The sequence below is a fragment of the Lutra lutra genome, chromosome 1 (genome assembly GCF_902655055.1).
Source record: "Lutra lutra chromosome 1, mLutLut1.2, whole genome shotgun sequence".
Classification (NCBI taxonomy): Eukaryota; Metazoa; Chordata; class Mammalia; order Carnivora; family Mustelidae; genus Lutra; species Lutra lutra.
The window spans coordinates 73,913,064-73,933,309 of NC_062278.1; the positions used below are offsets into that span (position 1 = coordinate 73,913,064).

The 20,246-nt window shown below is 33.8% G+C and overlaps 1 pseudogene; it reads left to right on the top strand.

Moving 5' to 3' along the window:
• The window catches only part of LOC125097756 (tigger transposable element-derived protein 1-like), an 85,601-nt pseudogene that overhangs the window by 34,140 nt on the left and 31,215 nt on the right, over window positions 1-20,246 (top strand).

Here is a 20,246-nt window from a genome sequence, read left to right on the forward strand (position 1 = left end):
TTCAAAAAGTGTCTCTACAGGAAGAAACTGAATCTCTGGTAACTAAAGAGTCTAGATTTCTAGTATCATCTAGCTTCCATATGAGGCAATTAAGAGATTACTGGAATACTCTATACTGGGTTCACCTCTTTGTAATTCTCTCTATTGACAGAGACAGGTAAGTCTCGTTAAATACCACATGTTGTTCTATATTTCCCAGCATCTGTTGAAGTTGGGTGTGACCATGTGATCGTGTTCTGGCAAAAAGGTAGCTAAGTGGAAAGGGAGAGTTACTTCTGTACCTGTTAGACACTGTGTTTCTCCTTGACCTTTCTTTTCCCTGCCAGGGAAACACAGGAGGCCATATTGTGAGGTGGCAAATTTCAGTTTACCATGGGAGTTGGCCTGGATCTCTGTGTCCTCAGAGGGAGAACAATCCCTATTTAGCCACAATGAACTTTGGTTGAGTGACAAAAAAAACTAGCTGTGTAAACAACTGAGATTTAATAGTATATTTTATCATAGTGTAATTTAGCTCATCTTTACTCATATATCCTTTATATTATGGCTTTCCTGTCATATCACTCTTTAGGAAATTGATAAATTTATCAAGGTCATAAAATGTATGTAGCTAGACTTGTATTAAAAATATTAGTGATTTTTTTTATAGTTGCTTAGTTTTGTTCTATTAATCATACATTTGGGGAAAATGAATAGATAAAAGTTTCTGGGACTTTTACTTAACTCAAAACTTGATTGCTTACTAACCACCCTGAGCGCTCAGAAAGTTACAACTGGTTTATGGAATAGGACTTTTAAAAAATATAATGTCATTTTAAGAAAAGAGCAACTGTAGTTAAGTATAAACTTTTCAGATTTTTTTTTTTTGGTTGAAATAGTATCGCAACAGTTTGTTAGGAGGATCTTAGACATGCTGATTTATTAAGAGTGTTTTCAGTAGAAAGTGTAAATATTTAAATTCCAACTCAATATTTTTTAATTATATTGTATAATATTAAAAATAGCCCTATGAGATCATTCCAACTGTGTACTTGACATATCTTCACGTGGGTATCTTAAAGTTGAAGTTTTTAGAAATCTACCTCTTCATCTTACCTTTTTCATTTCCTCTGTGCCCAAACTGGTTCTCTTCCTTTATCAGGTAGTAAAAGTATTATTTACAGAGTCTACCTAGCTAGAAATTTCTGAGTCTTCCTAAATTCATTTCTTTCCTTTCTTCCATAAATAAAATTGGTCCCAAAGTTCTGTTGATCCTACTCCATAATCTCTTGGCTAATCCTTTGAGTTAAAGCTGTTAATATTTCTTACTTGGGTTGTGGAAACAGGTCATTTTTTTTTCTCCTACTGGATCCATTCTGTGCGTTTCTGCCAGGATGTTCACGTCATCACATTTTTTTCTCTGCTGAAAACTCTCCTAGATATTGCCTTTTTTTTTTTTTTAAAGATTTTATTTATTTATTTGACAGACAGAGATCACAAGTAGGCAGAATGGCAGGCAGAGAGAGAGGAGGAAGCAGGCTCCCCTGAGCAGAGAGCTGAGCAGAGAGCCCAATGTGGGGCTCCATCCCAGGACCCTGAGATCATGACCTGAGCTGAAGGCAGAGGCTTTAACCCACTGAGCCACCCAGGTGCCCCAGATACTGCCTTTTGGGTAAGGACTCTGTAGTCCTAGAATGATCAATGTCTTATGATCTATGTAGTTAGCCTTTGATTCCTGCCCCTCTTCTCATACTCAGGTGTCAGTCCCACTCCACCTTGGCTTTGTGCTCATCTGATAATGCGTGCTTGATCACACCTCTATGCTTTGTCGCTCTCCTCTGCATAGATAATATTCACTCCTCTGCTTCGCAGAAGTTATCCCCTTCCTTCAAGCTTCCTGCTCACTACAACTCTGCTATGTTACCACAAGTTCCTTTTGACACTGTAGGTTCCTTTCTTTTCTAAACTCTCAGGGTATGTTTCCTATACTCCATAATATCACTTAAAATTTTTTTAAAGTTAACTTTTATTATCTACTTTTTAAAATTTTAACTCTTTTTTATTATAACTTCTGAAAAGGGGGTAATAAATATCATTCATCCTTACACCCTTCAGACCAATCAATAAGAAGCCTTCTCAAAAGAAACAAAATGTATTCTGTTATACACATTTTTGATAAATAGGTGTTGCTGGTTGCTATAGCAGGAGATGACAACTAGGAAACTCAGTTGAGGGAGGAGAGATTTACTTTTGGGGACAGGTACTTTCATGTGATTTTGACTAGAAATTGTGATAAGAAAGATTCTGAAAAATCTGTTGGCATTTAAGGATGCAATAATTAGTGGTTGGGTATATGTTCAAATAATTTCCAGTGATACAGAACTCATGTGGAATTTGAGAATTAACTCAAATATTTTATGCAAGGATACATTGTATACTGCAAAAATATGCAAAAATATACTGCAAAAAACACTTCTTGATATTAGTTTCTTGAGCAAGTACAGGAAATCCTGAAGCCATAAACTTCTAACAACCATCAAAATTCAGTGACTTTATTATGCTGTCCATACTGTAATCTCTTTGCTGATTTGGTAAAGGCCCTGATGTCAAATGCATTCTGTAAAATGCATTCTGTCTCTTAATAAGTATTTGTTTGAAGAATTCTTGATCATGAGGAAGCCGGGCAGAAAACATGTCCTCTAATTCAAGCCAAGAGCTGATCTGAGAACACAAGTTCAATAGCATCATGTTAGAATAGAAAAAGGATGCTTTAATTATTTAAACATTTTTAATGAGTACTTTTTTTTTGCTATCTGGAAATCACAATTTTTTTATATAAAATTAACCAATGACATTCAATTTTTAAAAAGAGATAAACCTGCTACTTCAAAGAAAAACACAGCTGACATTTGATAATAATCTTATGTGTAATATGATCCATGCTTGAGGCCAATTTATTACCCACTTTTCTCCAATTTAATTTTAATTCACATTCAGGGGATTTTTACTTAATGCCACCTTTAGTAAATTATTTAATCCTTCTTCTCTACACTAGGCAATTATTTTTGTTCTTTTAATAATACATTCATTAAAAGAAGTGAAAGAAAAATGGAGAGTCCTTATTGTTTTAATACTTTATAATTTTTTTTTTAAGATTTTATTTATTGATTTGACAGAGAGAGATCACAAGCAGACAGAGAGGCAGGCAGAGAGAGAGAGAGGGAAGCAGGCTTCCTGCCGAGCAGAGAGCCCGATGCGGGACTCGATCCCAGGACCCTGAGATCATGACCTGAGCCGAAGGCAGCGGCTTAACCCGCTGAGCCACCCAGGCGCCCCAATACTTTATAATTTTAAAGCATGAAGATATTCCTAATTTATGGAATTAAATGTGAAAGGATAGGTAATAACCTTGATGAGATATAATATTAATATTAATCAAACTTTTTTTTTTAAGATGGGGGGGCAGAGGGAGATGGAGAGACAATCTTAAGAAGGCTCCACGACATCCACTGCTGAGCCAAATAAGGGTTTGATCTCACAACCCTGAGATCATGACCTGAGCTGAAATCAAGAGTTGGATGTTTAACTGAGTCATCCAGATACCCCAATATGAATCCAACTTTTATTTAAAATATTAATTTTTCAAATTTAATAGGCTTTCTTTTGTTGACAATATGATGATGACTGATGGATTTACAAAAACAATTCATATAAATAAATCAAATAATCCTTAAAAATTGATGGCACATGTGAAATCGTCAGAAGGACGTAGGTGATTATGCTAGAACTAGCCCAATCCTAATGGTTATTTCAAAGAGCTGAATTCTAAGCTTATTTCTACTCCTTAAATACAATGAGGTCATTTGAATTACATGAGACAGAAAGAAATGACCATGATTTTTCCTGTACAGTTTTTGACAGGGATCTCTCAGAAAATTTTGAGAAAATGGTATTAGAAACTCTGTGAAATCAACATATTTTGAAGAAATTTAAGGTAAAGAATGGAACTTGTTTTATTAATTTTTTTTAAAGATTTTGTTTATTTGTCAGAGAGAGAGAGTGTGATGATGCAGATATGATGCAATGACAATAGGTAGTAGTTATATGAAAGTGTAATTGCATATATATGCTCCTTGAAGTCCTAAATCTTAAGTAGATTCTGGAGATCTTATTTTGGATTCTTCTGTTCATGTTACCTACTCCTGCAGAGACTATGTTGGGTAAAGAAGAGAGGACAAGGAGATGGGTGGGAACAGATGAGAAGGAAGGAGAAGAGGGGAAGTTCCACAGTGTACTTGTTTGCCCTCATGTAATTTCAATGTGATGTCCCGTGTGTCTAACCAAATAATGGAATTTGTTGATAATTTTATATAGTTGGCACTAATCTAGCCCCCATAAAATTTGTAAATGGCTTAAAATGACTCTTGTAAAGAAGGTCACACAAATAACGCAAATATAAACAACCAAGAAAATGGAGGGACAGTGCTTTTATTTCTATACAAGTTCTTTCAGCTATATGTACGCTGAAACAATGATGGTGATGGAAGGTGAGCAAACACAAGCTTACATCTTTATCAGGACTCTTTGAAACATGGATTTATACCCACTAATATAAACACTGAACCTCATATCTTGCATACATATTATGTTGTATATAATGTACAATGATACATATATCATTTTCATCTATTACCACCATTAACTACCAAACATAGAAATAAACTAAATTTAGAACCTGACATTGAAAATTATTTATCCATAAATATTAAACAATGCTTTTAAAAAACATGAAGCATATATAATTAAACAACTCATAAGAAACAATACAATTAGAGCTCATCCAATATTTATTTTAAAAAGATTTTTGTGCTGTTAGCAAATAAAATAATACATTAACAATAGATAATAATATATAATATAATTAGTATGTTAATATATTGTACAATATTAATTTATAATAATTGTATGAATATATATAATATTAATATATACTATTATAAATTAATTAAACTCACAGGATAAAAAATTAATATACAGAAATCCATTATGTTTTTATACACTCATAATGAAGAACAGAGAAATTAAGAAAATAAACCCATGTACGATTGTACCAAAGATAATAAAATACCTAAGAATAAAGTTAACCAAGGAGGTGAAAGACTTCAAGAACTATAAAACATCGATGAAAGAAATTCAAGATGACACAAACAAATGGAAAGATATTCCATGCTCATGGGTTGGAAGAACAATTATCACTAAAGTGTCCAAACTACCCAAAGCGAATTTAATACAATCCCTATTAAAATACCAACATTTTTCATAGAACTTGAACAAAAAATTCTAAAATTTGTATAGAACTGCAAAAGATCCTAAATAGCTAAAGCAATCTTGAGAAAGAACAAAGCTAGATGTATTCCAGATTTCAATTCCAGATTTCAAGATATACTATAAATTTGTAGCAATCAAAATAGTATGGTATTAGCAACAAAATAGACACATGGATCAATAGAACAAAAAGGAAAGTCCAGAGATAAATCTAAGCTTACATTGTCAATTAATATACAGCAAAGGAGGCAATAATGTACAATGAAGAAAAGACAGTCTCTTCAACAAATGGTTTTGGGAAAACTGAACAGCTACATGCAAAAAGTGAAAATTTCTTATATCATACACAAAAATACTCAAAATGGACTAAGTACCCAAATGTGAAACCTGAAACCATAAAATTCCTAAAAGAAAACTGGCAGTAATTTCTTTGATGTCGGCTATAGACATTTTTCTGGATAAGTCCCCTTAGGCAAGGGGAACAAAAGCAAAAATAAACTACATCAAAATAAAATCTTTAGCACAGTGAAGGAGACTGTAAACAACATTAAAAGACAACCAACTTAGTGGGAGAAGATATTACCAAATGATGTATCTGACAAGGCATTAATATTCAAAGAATTTATGCAACTGAACACCAAAAAAACAAAAATAATTCAATTAAAAAATAGGCATAGAAAAAATATAGGCATGGGGCATGAACAGACATTTTTCCAAAGAAAATATGCAGATGGCCAAAAGACAAATGAAAAGATGCTCAACATCACTCATCATCAGGGAAATTTAAATTAAAACTACCACAGGATACCTCTTTACATCTGTCAGAATGGCTAAAAGCAAAAATAAAAGAAACAACAAGTGTTGACGAGGATGTGGATAAAAAGAAAGCCTCGTGCATTGTTCATGGGAATGCAGATTGGTGCAGCTACTGTGGAAAACAGTTTGAAAGTTCTTCAGAAGATTAAAAAAAGAATTACCATCTGATCTAGTAATTGCACTACTGGTATTTACCCAAAGAATACAAAGACACTAATTTGGAAAGACATATGTACCCCTATGTTTACTGTAGCATTACTTAAAATGGCCAAGGTATGGAAGCAGCCCAAGTGTCCTCTTATAGGTGAATGGATGTGGTATATATATACCACATCTTCGTGTGTGTGTGTGTGTGTGTGTGTGTGTGTGTGTGTATAATGGACTATTGTTCAGCTATAAAGTAAGAATGAAATCTTGCCATTTACAAGAACATGGATGGAACTAGAGAGTATAATGCTAAGCAAAACAAGTCAATCAGAGAAAGATAAATACCATATGATTTCACTCATATTTGGAATTTAAAAAACAAAACAAATTAAAAAAAAGAACAACAGAAAAACAGACTCTTAAACACAGAGAACAAGATGGTGGTTGTCAGAGGGAACATGGATAGGATGGGTGGAATAGACAAAGGAAATTAAAGGCATATTTACTGTGATGAGTACTGAGAAATGTATAGAATTGAATCATTTATATTGCACATCTATAACTTATACAACACTGTATGTTAATTATATATAAATATATATAAAGATATATATACTATTATATGTTAATAACAATATATTGAGAAATATTTTATTGTCAGGTTACCTTGCATTTTTGTATATTTTGTAACATAAGTAATATTTTCATGAAGTAATATGTAATAGATGGATAAAATAATAAATTATATATTTTTGGCTGATGTTCAGTCTTTTATTGCTAAGGATTCAAATATATTTGGAATTTAAAAAAATTATTTAAATTCCAGATAGTTAACATACGGTGTAATATTTGTTTCAGGTGAACAATACAGTGATTCAACACTTCCATATATCAGTTGGTGGTCAGCACAAATGCAGTCCTTATCCCCATCACCTATTTAACCCATCCCCCACCCACCTCTCTTCTGGGAATCACCAGTTTGTTCTCTTTAGTTATGAGTCTGTTTCTTGGTTTGTTTCTCTCTCTCTCTTTCCCCTTTGCTCATTTGTTTTTTATATATACCACAATTTCTTTATCCACTCATCAGTCAATGGACACTTGGGCTGTTTCCATAATTTGGCTATTGTAGTTAATACTACTGTACACATGTATCTCTTTGAAGTAGGGTTTTGTGTCCTTTGGTTAAATACCTAGTAGTCCAATTGCTGGATGGTAGGGTAGTTCTATTTTTAACTTTTTAAGGAACCCCTATACTTTATTCCACCATGTCTGTGCCAGTTTATATTCCCACCAACAGTGCAAGAAGATTCCTCTTTCTCCAGATGCTCGCCAACAATTGTTTCTTATGTTGTTGATTTTAGCCATTTGGACATGTGTGGGGTGGTATCTCATTGTAGTTTTGATTTTAATTTCCCTGATAATAAGTGATGTTGAGCGTCTTTCCATGTGTCCGTTGGCCATCTGGATGTCTTCTTTGGAAAAATATCTTTTCATGTCTTCTGCCCATTTTTTAAATTGGATTATTCTTTTGGTGTTGAGTTTTATAAGTTCTTTTTATGTTTTGGATACTAACCTTTTTTTTTTTTTTAAGATTTTATTTATTTATTTGACAGAGAGAGATCACAAGTAGACAGAGAGGCAGGCAGAGAGAGAGAGAGAGAGGGAAGCAGGCTCCCTGCTGAGCAGGACCCTGAGATCATGACCTGAGCTGAAGGCAGCGGCTTAACCCACTGAGCCACCCAGGCGCCCGGATACTAACCTTTTTATCAGATGTCCCTTAGCAATTATCCATTTGCAAATATCTTTCCCGTTCCATAGGTTCTTTTTAGTTTTGTTGGTTGTTTCCTTCACTGTGCAGAAGCTTTTTATTTTGATGTAGTACCAATAGTTTATTTTGCTTTTGTTTCCCTTGCCTCAGGAGACCTATCTAGATAGAAGTTGCTATAGTTAATGTGAAATAAATTGAAATAACGTGAAAGAAATTACTGCCTGTGTTCTTTTCCTGGATTTTTATGATTTCATGTCTCAAATTTAGGTCTTTAATCCATTTTCAATTTATTTTTATGTATGGTGTAAGAAAGTGGTCTGGTTCCCTTCTTTTGCCTATTGCTGTCCAGTTTTCCCAATACCATTTATTGAAGAGACAGTCTTTTGCCCTTTGGATATTGTTTCCTACATTGTAAAAAATTAATTGACCATATACTTGGGTATATTTCTGGGTTTTCTATTCTGTTCTACTGATCTGGGTCTGTCTTTGTTCCAGTGCCATAGTGTTTTGATTACTATAGCTTTGTAATATAACTTGAAGCCTGGAATTGCAATGCCTCCAGCTTTGCTTTTCTTTTTCAAGATTGCTTTGGCATTGGGGTCTTTTGTGGTTTCATACAAATTTTAGAATTGTTTGTTCTACCTCTACAAAAAAATGTTGGTGGTATCTTGAAAGGGATTGCATTAAATGTATAGATTTCTTTGGGTAAAATTTACATTTTAACAATATTTTTCTAATGAGGATGGAGTATCTTTCCATTTCTTTCTGTTGTCTTCAATTTATCAGTGTTTTAAAATTTTTTAGAGCACAGGTCTTTCACTGCTTTAGGGTTTATTCCTAGGTATCTTATAGTTTTGGGTGCAATTATATATGGGATTGATTCCTTAATTTCTCTTTCTGTTGCTTCATTATTGAGGTATAGAATGCAACAGATTTCTGTACATTGATTTTATATCCTGGACTTTACTGAAATCATTTTCCAGTTCTAGTAGTTTTTTGGTGGAGTCTTTTGGGTTTTCTATTTATAGTATCGTGTCATCTGCAAATAGTGAAAGTTTTACTTCTTCCTTGGCAATTCAGATGCCTTGTTTTTGCTATCTGATTGCTACATCTAGGACTTGTAGTACTATGTTCAATAAAAGTGGTGACAGTGGATATCCCTGTTTTATTCCTGACTGTAAAGGAAATACTTTCATTTTTTCCCCATTTAGGATGATACTAGCTGTGGGCTTTTTATACATGGCCTTTTTTCTGTTGGGGTATGTTCCCTCTAGACCTGTTTTGTTGAGGGTTTTTATCATGAATGCTTGTTGTACTTTGTCAATGTTCCTTCTGCATCTACTGAAATGGTCATAGATCATTACCCTTCTATTAATGTATTGTATCACATTGATTTGTGAATACTTAACCACCCTTGCAACCCAGGAATAAATCCCACTTGACATGGTGAATGATTTTTTTTTAAATGTACTGTTGAATTTGGTTTGCTAGTATTTTGTTGAGGATTTTGTTTGCATCTAGGATCATGAGAGATATTGTTCTGTGGTTCTCTTTTATTGTGGTGTCTATCTGGATTTGGTATTAGGGTAATGTTAGCCTTATAGAACAAGTTTGGAAGTTTTCCTTCTTTATCTTTTTTTTTGAATACTTTGAGAAGAATAGGCATTAACTCTTTAAATGTTTGGTATAGTTTGCCTGTGAAGGAATTATATCTTAGATTTTTGTTTGTTGGGAGTTTTTAAATTATTAATTTCTTTGCTGGTTAACAGTCTGTTCAAGTTTTCTGTTTCTTCCTGTTTCAGTTTTGATAATTTATATGCTTCTAGGAATTTATTTATTTCTTCTAGGTTGTCCAATTTTTTGGCATATAGTTTTTCATAATATTCTTTCATAATTGCTTGTATTTCTTTGGTGATTATTGTTATTTCTCCTTTCTCTTATGTGGTTTTATTTATTTGGATCCATTCTCTTTACTTTTTTGGTGAGTCTGGCCAGGGATCTCTCAATTTTATTAATTTTTTTCAAAGAACCAGCTCCTGGTTTAATTGATTTGTTCTATCATTGTAGTTTTTAAAAAATTTCTATATCATTTCTTTCTGCTGTAATATTTATTATTTCCTTCCATTTGCTGGCTTTAGGTTTCATTTGTTGTTGTTGTTGTTTTTGTTGTTTTTCTCTAGTTCCTTTAGGTATAAGGTTAGTTTAAGATATTTCTTGCTTCTTGAGGTAGGCTTGTATTGCTATATACTTCCCCCTTAGGACTGCTTTTGCTGTATCCCAAAGGTTTTAGACCATTCTGTTTTCATTTTCATTTGTTTCCATGTATTTTTTTATTTCTTCTTTAATTTCCTGTTTGACCCATTCATTGTTTAATAGCATGTTTTTTAACCTCCATGTATTTGTGTTCTTTCCAAATGTTTTCTGTGGTTGACCTCTAGTTTCATAGTGTTGTGGTCAGGAAAGGTACATTGTATGACTTCAATCTTGTATATCTTGAGGCCTGTTTTGTGGCCTAATATATGATCTCTTCTGGAGAATGTTCCATGTGCACTTGAAAAGAATATGTATTCTGCTGTTTTAGGATGTAATGTTCTGAATATATCTGTTAAATCCATCTGGTCCAATGTGTCATTTAATGCCACTGTTTCTTTGTTGATTTTCTGTTTAGATGATCTGCCCACTATGTACATGGGGTGTTAATGTCCCCTATTGTCATTGTATTATTATTATTATTGATTAGATCCTTTAAGTTTGTTATTGTTTTACATATTTTGGTGCTCCCATGTCAGATACATAAATATTTACAGTTGTTATATCTTCTTGTTGGATTGTCCCTTTTATTATTATACAGTGCCCTTCTTTGTCTCTTGTTACAGTCTTTGTTTTAAAGTCTAGTTTTGTCCAATATAAGTATTGCTACTCTGGCTTTCTTTTGACAGACATTTGCATGATAAGTAGTTCTCCATTCCCTTGCTTTCAATCTGCATGTGTTTAGGTCAGAGAGGAGTCTCTTGCAGGCAGCATATAGGGGGGTTGCTACTGCCGTCTGATACCCTATGTTTTTTGATTGGGTTGGTTAGTTCACTTATGTTCAAAGTAATTATTGATAGATATGTATTGGTTGCTATTTTATCACTTGTTTCATGGTTGTTTCTGGATGTTTTCTCTGATTCTTTCTCTCTTCCATGTTTTGCTGATTTTCTTTAGTGATATATTTGGATTTCTTTCTCTTTATTCTTTGCGTGTTTATTAATGGTATTATGGTTACCATTAGGTTTATATACAAACTCTTCTGCATATAGCAGTCTGTATTACATTTGATGATTGTTCAAATTTGAACCCATTCTTTACTCCTCTCCTCCCCATATTTTAGGTACATATTATTATATTTTATATCTTTTTGTGAATTCCTTGACTAATGTTTTACAGAAATATTCATTTTCACTGCCTTCATGTTTCCTGCTTTTATACTGTCACTTTTGGTCTCTCCTTTCCACGCAGAGTCTCCTTTAATATTTCTTGCAGGACTGGTTTGTGTTCATGAACTACTCTAATTTTTGTTTGTCTAGGAAACTCTTTATCTTTCCTTCTATTCTGAATGGTAATCTTGCAGGATAAAACATTCTTGGCTGCACACTTTTCCCGTTCAGCACATTGAGTATATCATTCCACTCCCTTCCAGCTTGCCAAGTTTCTGTGGAAAGATCCGTAGCTAGCCTTACAGGTCTTCCCTTGTAAGTTAGGGACTTCTTTTGTTTTGATGCTTTTAGGATTTTTCTTTATCACCATATTTTAGAAATTTAACTATAGTATGTCTTGGTGTGGGCCTGCTTTTGTTGAATTTGTTGGAAGTTCTCTGTGCCTCCTGGATCTGGATATCTGTTTCCTTCCCCAGATTAGGAAAGTTTTCAGTTATAATTTCCTCAAACAAATTTTCTGCCCCCTTTTCTCCCTGTTCTTCTTCTGGGACTCATATAATATGAATGTGATTATGCTTGATGGAATCATTGAGTTCCTTAAGCCTATTCTCATGTTGGATAATTCTTTCTTTCTTTCGTTCAACTTCATTCTTTCCATTACTTTGTCTTTTAGATCACTAATTCATTCCTCTGCTTCTTCCAGCCTGCTGTTTATTGCATCAAGCATGTTTCTAATCTTGTTTATTGCACTCTTCATCTCTGATCAATTCTTTTTCAGTTATTTTATCTTTGTGGTAAAGGGTATCACTGATGTCTTCCATTCTGTCATCAAGTCCAGTATCCTTATGAATGTTGCTTTAAATTCTGCATCAGACATGTTACTTATATCTGTTTTTTTCTTAGATCTCTGACTATGACCTTATCTTGTTCTTTTGTTTGGGGTAAGTTCCTCTGCTCTCTCATTTTGTCTAAGTCTCTGCCTGCTACTCTGTGTTAGAAAAGCCAGTTAGGTCTTTTGTTCCTGAAAGTAATGGCCTTATGAAGAAGAGGTCATGTAGTGCCCAGGGCCTGACACTTCAGGGAGTACCTTCAGTACGTACTACATATACTCTGCTGCTGTATCCTGGCTATACCTACCCTTCAGGACAGTCATCTGCAGAGGCTCTCCTTGCCTGCTGTGGATGGTCTTTGGTTCCTGGCCTGAATGTGGTGAGTTTTAACTGGGTGTGCTCTGGTCTGGTTATGAAATGAGACCTATCACCACCTCCACTGGAACTGAGGCCCTGCACAACTTTCTGTTCAGGAAATGTAGAATGGGGAGGGGTTTGTGCTGGTCTTCTGGAGGAGGGGTCTGCCACAATGAAACAGATTTGAGAATGACTGGAAGCTCCGTTCCACTAGAACACAATGCAGTGGAGATTAGTGTAAGCAAGTTAGGCAACCAGTGTTCATGTTGTGCTACTTCCTGCAGCTGACTCTGTGTTTATGCTGAGGGATGGTCTAGGGAAATGGTGTCAGCCAGTTCCTGTTTCCCTGGAGATTTGTTTCCCTGAAGGCTGCCTGTCAGGGGTGTGTTCCAAGAAGAGCAAATAATCTTCCCACCATGTGCCCCAGGATATTTTCAGATCACTATTTCCATACTGTATTCCCCCAAGTTGTTTGCCTGCCTTTATTCCAACAGCAGCACAATGCCTTCCAGGCTCTATCCCAGCCAAGGCTGCTGACTTTTACAACTCCAGGTTTTAAGCCCCACTGTTTAAAAGAACTCACGAAATTCACCCCCTCTCATTTTTCAAGCCATTGGCTATGGGCAAACATTCTCTTTGTGCATTCCCTTACAAGCTTCTCTCTCTCTGTCTCTCTCACCTTTCTCCACAACAACAGCTGCCTTCCTTCTTCAGTAGGCAGGATCTGGTTTTCCCTCAAACTGCATTCTGTATTGCCTCCCTTATTTGAAATGGCTTCTTTTCTCCCTTTAGTTGCAAAATTCTGTCAGTCTTCAGGTCAGTTTCTGGGGTATTTAAGATGATTTATTGTTACCTAGTTGTATTTGTAGGACGAGGTGTGCCTAGGGTCCTCCTATTCTACTATTATCTTCCCATCTCTTCCCTGGAGTCTTCTATTAAAAGATAAATATTGTAATTTATGGGCCCATTAGTAGAAGGAACTGAAAGGATGGAGAAAATATGTAACAATGCCAAGGTAAATGGCAAAGCCAGAGTTCAAATTCAGGTCTCTGAATTCTGAGGCTAGACTGTTAGTCATTTAACATCAACATCATCTAGAGTCCAAACTCTTAGATTGCTTTCAGGACCATGCGTATGCTCTTCCCAGCCTCTCCAACTTTTCTTGTGAGGCTAGAAACTGTATTCAGTTGACCAGCCACATAGAACTTCACAGTGTCATGTTTTCATTTCTGGACTTAAACATGCCATTACTTGTGCCTGAGGCTCTTGTCATACCTCATCTTCCATTCCCCTGTCTTCTGGACAATTCCTTATACATTGTTCAGGACTCAACTTCAATGTCACTTTTTTTGTCTTTCAACCCAAGTGTCACTTTATCAAAGCAACCTTAACCTTGTATCTCTCTAACACCCTTACAAAAACATACCCCCTCATTGAGATTGAGTACAAATTCTGTAATCCCTGGGCCTGGTTAGTTTTCACATTGTATGGAAAGTACAGAGCTATATGGAGGTGATCCACTTTTTTTTTTTTTTTTTTTTTAGCTATATTTCCAGTGCTTTGGAATTGTATATCTTTTTCATTATGCCGTTTGTGGGATATAGTATAATGTCTGTATTTACTATATCTTCAATAAGTTCATATGGAGTGGGGAAAGCAGGAAGCAATATGAGACTATTCTAGTGGATTTCCACATGCCTACGAGACCTCTATCACCATCATTTTTTCAGCTTACCTGAAGGTGTGTTAACTTATATGGAAATAGACCAGCACTAATGACTACTGAAATCAAAGGCAGTGACTGACTATAATCAAAAAGTCTACCGTTACTGATATAAGATCTTGCACACAAATGAGATTTCTTCCTGGCCCAAATTAGACAAGAAACAGTGCTAGGAAATAACAGAACTTGGAAGAAACAGAGTCTAGTTAGAGTAAAGGTAATGTTTAGGCAATTTCTTTGTTTCCAGGAAAAGTGGAATGAGCAATAGAGGCTGTGGAGTCTGAAAATCACGTCCTCTGTTTCCTTTGCACACAAGGGCCTCGGGTTGCATCCTAGAGGAGGTGTCAGAGAACCAGATATACTTCAGTCATATTTCTGTGTTTGTTATGAATTTGGAAGAAGTGTTAATGTCCCCTTAAAATCAGGGCAGATAGAGGTGACTTGGAGATAAGAGCTACTCAGTAGGGCAAAGAGGCATGCAACAGTTAGGTGTTAGGACAATCATTTATATGGAATTCCCATATAAATTCCCAGCTGGCTTTGGGAGTTCCACCTACACATTAGAAGCTAGACAGGGAAAAGGTAAAGAAAGCACCTACAAGTGGAAGAAGTTTGAATCTTGGAAGAGAGTGACTAATAAACGAAATTTACCTTGAACCCAGAAACAACTGAATTGGACTGAGTGCTTGTTATCCACCAGATTATATGTTTGAAACCAAGCTGAAATGGGGGCATGTGAATACACACTACATCCTTGCTCTTGTAGATTTACTTGTCAGTTGTAATATGAAGTTTTTGTCAATGAGACAACCAAACTGTCTCTGACATGGAGCCATTATCACCACATCATTTAAAAACAAAACAAGACAAAACAAAACAAATAAACAAAAAGCCAAGTCATTATTAAAGAAATTGATTTTCAAGTCCTTCATTTGTAAACAGCTGATAACTTAGAATTTCTCAGTGCTCATGAAACATAAATTATTCCAGCTTTTTAAGTTACTGGTATATAGTTGGTAATAAACTTTTTGAGAAAATTTTTGTGACTTCAAATAATGTTGCATTTAATGTTTTTGGTGATGGAGTGGGGAATTGTTTCTCAATCTACATATAATTCTACTCATACCAAAAAATATTTGGGACAGAAAAATACTTTTTAACCTTAAAGTAGGTTACCCACAGGTTAAAACAATATAAAAATTGAAATGGTTGGTCTATTTCCATCTTCAACCAGCTGTTTCTATAGAAGCAACATGGAAATAATTAAAATGTACCTTAAAAGTATGCAATGAGCTTCATAAAGGTTTTACTTCATTTTGATTTTCAAACTTAGAAGTCTAATATTGATCCTTTTGAAGCCTGTAAGTGAAGATTAAAGCATTCTAACATGCTATCTACAGGTGTGCCATAGTGAGTTATGATCCTTGCATAATCCATAGAATGAAAAATCTACAGTAAGTAACAAACTGTTAATCAGTGCAGTGGCACAGAAGATCAATCTTTGATTCTTATATTCACAAACCCTGTTTATTTGGTCACATTAGAGAACAGGCTGGGGTGTTGGAATGGATTCTTAGAAATGATGGATGTAATTGTCAAAACTGCCAAGGTCAATGTATAATGTTCATAAAAGAGCCAACCCAATTCAAGTACCTTCCATTTATCATTCATGCAATCTGACCCCCGGTTCTCTTTATAATAACATACAAAGGAGGAACAACTGCTGTGTTCATTCCAATGGAATCTTATGCACTTTTCACTATCATTCAGATCACAGCCTTTCTCAGACTGGGATCATTTGTACATAACTTTTCCTTTCTCTGAGGATGTTGGAACTATTAGTTGAAATATGGATTTAATAAAGAAAAGCTGATTAATGAATCTGTATGTGATTTCTGTGTTGCTAGTAGAATGTTTTGAAATTCAGAATCTTTCTGATTTATCATCTACTTACTCTTAGAATACATTTTCAATTTTGATATTGACAATATTTTGTTGAACATTATTCCAATACCAGTATTTTACAAATGGGGTTTTCTTATGAAATTTGCAAGTGTTAAGGTGTTGGGTGTATTTAAATATAAAAAGGTATCTAGTATATATTACAGATATTGGCTACTGAGAAAAAAAATATAAGGGGTTTTCACTTACTTTGCTTGAACAACTGGTCTATTATAATGAATGAAGTCATGAATATTCTGTCATAGATGCTTTAATTTAAAATTATAATTTTATTAATTTTATGATTTTTTTTCAAACCAGCTGTTTGAAATTTCTGACTCTTTCTTGGTCTTTAGCTTTATGTGTTTTAACACTTTAATAAAAGTGGCTTCATGTTTATTAGCACTAGAATATAAACTCCAGGAGAGTAAGGTTTATTCTCCACTACATCTGAGATTCCTGGAAGAATGAGTACATTGAAGAGGCTTGGTAATTGTTTATTGGGGAAAAAAAAAAAGGAAGAAAGAAAAAGGGGAAAAAAGGAAGAAAAGTAAAATGTACATTTATTTAAAAATATTTATATATTAAAGTGATTTGAGGGGTTATCTAAATTACAAATAATTTATTATGAGATTTTTACCAGTGAGACTACATTACTTAACATTTCTAAAAATGAAACCTTATTGTCTAAATTAGAATAGATATTTATCACTAAAAGGAAGAAATAAAACATCAGTTAACATATATAAAAGAAGCAATCACAACTAAAATGATATAACATTGAAAATATCTTAGTGGTTCTCTTTTTCACTGAGGATAAATATATTCTTAAAATTAATAAGAAAAAGAGCTCTCCAAACCCAAATCCTAAATAAATTATTATTAAGTGGTCTAGAATGTATACTCACATGGAAACATTACAAACATTCCACAGGTAGTCTAAATGTCAAGATGGGCCTGACACTATGAGATATCCAGAAAAACATAGCTCTGGTCCTTACTGAGCATATGCAGTTTTAACATGCAAAAATATAAATAAGAAATAACAATTGTGTGATGATTGCTTTTATTGGCCAATATAGACAACATATAACTGAAGATAAGAGCAACAAGTTCATAAATTTGGCATTAATGAATAATTGAAATTGGGGAAAAAGGGATTCATGATTTTGATGGATTTTTCCTTCTTCCCTCCTCCAGAAGAGAACAAATGCCCTGCTTTATTGACTGACATGATCATAACGAGATGTAACAGCTCTGATTTGTATTACTGACTTTCAGTTTCCTCATTTATGAAACAGAGTTAAAATCTTTTCGAAGGCCAAATGAGAATATTTGATATCTCTGTGTTTACTGTCAAGTGCTACCCAAATGTTAATCATTACTCTTACAATTATTTCTAGCATGTGCATATCACATGGTTAATCTGAATTCTCACAATAGAAACCTAAAAAAACATATCTGTTCAGCTCAATTTTTATTTCACAACTGATTTTAGTCATTATTATTTATAATATGCTTTTTGAGTGGCATTTACACAATAAAAAGCTAAAAGATAGAAAATTGAAATATGAGACTACAGTCTCAATAATTTCCTTATGGGAATGTTATTAAAAAGGCTAAATTATATTAATCTCAAAAGATATTCTTAAAACTTTTAAAATGCTGCACTTCTACTTGAAATCACTGTCTAACTACTGCTTAAGTTATAATTAACTTTTGTTGTAAAGCCTGAAGATACAGTGATGTTTCCATAGGACAAAATAGTAAAAAATAGGATTTTTGGTGCCATTTACTTTTATCAGAAATAATCATAAAATTTTAAAAATACATTTTATGTGAAATTATTTTTATCATTTCCTGTTAGGGATGAGGTATTTACTTATCTATTTAGTTATTCTCATGTTCCTTTTATTCCTCTATGATGAATCACTGACTTACACTCATACTACAGTTATCGTTCAGTTTTATTTTGTCTGTTTCAAAAGAATCAGAAAATAGTCATATTTATGCTTGTATTTTTCACCAACCTTATCTCATATAATGATGCATATATTACTGTAGAAGTCAGACATCTGAATCCAAAGAGAGATGGAGAATAGGAAGAAGAAAGTAAGCTTCAAAGTCTATCTGTTCCCTGACACCACATTAAGAACTCATCACTCATGTGAAATCAAAGAGCGATCACACTCAATTCCATGTCAGATCCCTACTGCAATATGGGACTTTAAGAAAAGAAAGTTAAGATAACTGCTTCAAGCAAATAAAAATGTTTCAATATAATTAATATTCGCAATGACTTTGACTATACTAAGAAATGTAAACAATATCCAAGTTTTGTATATATAAATAAAATATTTGTGTTTATATTAATAACAACATCCAAACAACAAAGAAACAAAAAGTACCATAAAATGAGATACAAGAATTTCTCAGTCTCAAGAAATAATACCAGTGAAACTATTAATTTTATGAAAACCATAAATAATTCTTTATGTAACTCTATTATGTGGTAATTTTTAAATATTTTACATTTGCCATGATTCACAAACCGAAGGTCATCCTTAAACATTGATTTTAACAATAGTGTCATTCTACTTGAAACCTCTTTAGATTACATTTTTTAGATTACATATTTTAATAAAACTTTAGAAATATATTTAATGGACTAATTTGTGCTTTGGGTGAAATTATGCTTCTGTATCCATAATGATATCCAGTTTAGCATTCTCCTCACAATATAGAACTGCTACAATACAAGTTTTATCCTTTTCCTCACCACAAAAGGTGTGATGTAGTTTTGTTATATCTGTATATTATGTGCCTCCAAACAGCAAAGTTCAAATAGATGGGGAAAGAGTATGTTTGACAAAATTCTTGGGAATGGAATGGTAAGGTAGAAGAATGATTTCTTACTTTCCTAATGTTAGGCCAATAGATTTGGGTGCATTTAAATATATATACATGGTTACGGACTGTAAAAATTTGCAAATGTGTGTATATTTATATAATGTTATCCAAATCATATATACTGTATTATCTTTTTATTAATTCACAATTTTACATTTGAGGAATCTGGTGAGGGACTATCTTATCTGTGTTCAACTTGTTATAAAGCCAAGAAAGTCTCTGTCAATTTTCCTTTTAATTACTCCAATAATATTAACTGCTGATGGCTTTATTCTCCCCATCGCCATTGGCAACCTGAAAGGCAATTCTCACTCTAACTCAGCTCCCAGGGTGTCATCCACAAGAGATTGTCACCTTGCTGTGGATTGTGACCTCTGACCCCACCACTTTCTTCCTGTAACAGTACTACCTTTGCACATTTAATGAACTTTGTACACAGTTAAAAAGATGTCAGCACAGAGAAATGTTGGGTCCTGCTGTGAAAAATTCCATTGTTTTAATACATCTCATTGACCTTTCACATTATAGAAGATAAGAAAAAAAATCAATAAGGTTATTTAGTAGCCAGTCCAGTGCAATCTTCATTATTAATATGCTAAACATATTGCTTTCAAGGCATTGACACCTAAACACTGCAAGAAGTATCAAAATTACTTCTCATTAATAACCATTATATTAATCACTGTTGCCCAGAACTAGAATCTGACTGCGAAATCCCCTGGTGGAAATTGCTATAATCGTTCAAACTACAGGAATGAATATTTTTCAGCATAATTACTGCTGTCGTCTTATTGAAAAATATCCCATTAGATGGCAGCTTTTAGTTACGTAAATCGTGTTGATTAATTTTTAATTTCCATCATTTATATGACATTGCACAAGTAAAGATCTTTGATAATTTAAATGGTTAGCTGAGCAATTATTAAAATAACTTAGAGCAATTCAAACATTCATTTACTTACTACAAGTGCCATACATCATTAACTCCTGATTAAAGTTTGGGAAATTGCAAGTGCTGAATTGATCACTAA